Source organism: Arachis duranensis, chromosome 3 (assembly GCF_000817695.3).
Source record: "Arachis duranensis cultivar V14167 chromosome 3, aradu.V14167.gnm2.J7QH, whole genome shotgun sequence".
Lineage (NCBI taxonomy): Eukaryota > Viridiplantae > Streptophyta > Magnoliopsida > Fabales > Fabaceae > Arachis > Arachis duranensis.
The window spans coordinates 63,121,354-63,122,013 of NC_029774.3; positions in this window are offsets into that span (position 1 = coordinate 63,121,354).

Sequence of the window (660 nt, forward strand, 5' to 3'; positions counted from 1 at the left end):
TTGCTGACACAGTACGTGATAAAGAGGTGGATCAGGATGTCTACAGATTATTACTGTTTCCATTTGCTGTAAAAGATCAAGCTAAGAGGTGGTTGAATAACCAACCTACAGCAAGCATAAAGACATGGAAACAGTTATCAGACAAATTCCTTATTCAATTTTACCCTCCAAAAAGGATGACATAGCTAAGGCTGGACATCCAAGGCTTAAAACAAGAGAATAATGAATCTCTTTATAATGCCTGGGAGAGGTACAGAGGTATGCTAAGAAACGCCCCTCTGAAATGTTTTCAGAATGGGTACAGTTAGACATCTTCTACTATGGGCTTACAGAAAAAGCTCAGATGTCTTTAGACCACTCAACTGGTGGATCTATACACATGAGAAAGACAATTGAAGAGGCTCAAAAACTCATAGATACTGTTGCTAGAAATCAACATTTGTACTCCAGCAGTGAGCCTTCTACAAAAGAAGAAGCCACTGATCCTAATCCTCAAGAACAGATGATTGAGCTTAATCAACAATTACACCTGATGACAAAACAGTTAGCAGAATTTAAAGAGATGCTCCAAGAAACTAAAATTGCTAACAAGAACATAGAATCACAGTCGAATCAGGCAAAACAGTAGCTATCTAAACAGATAACAGAAGAATGCCAAGC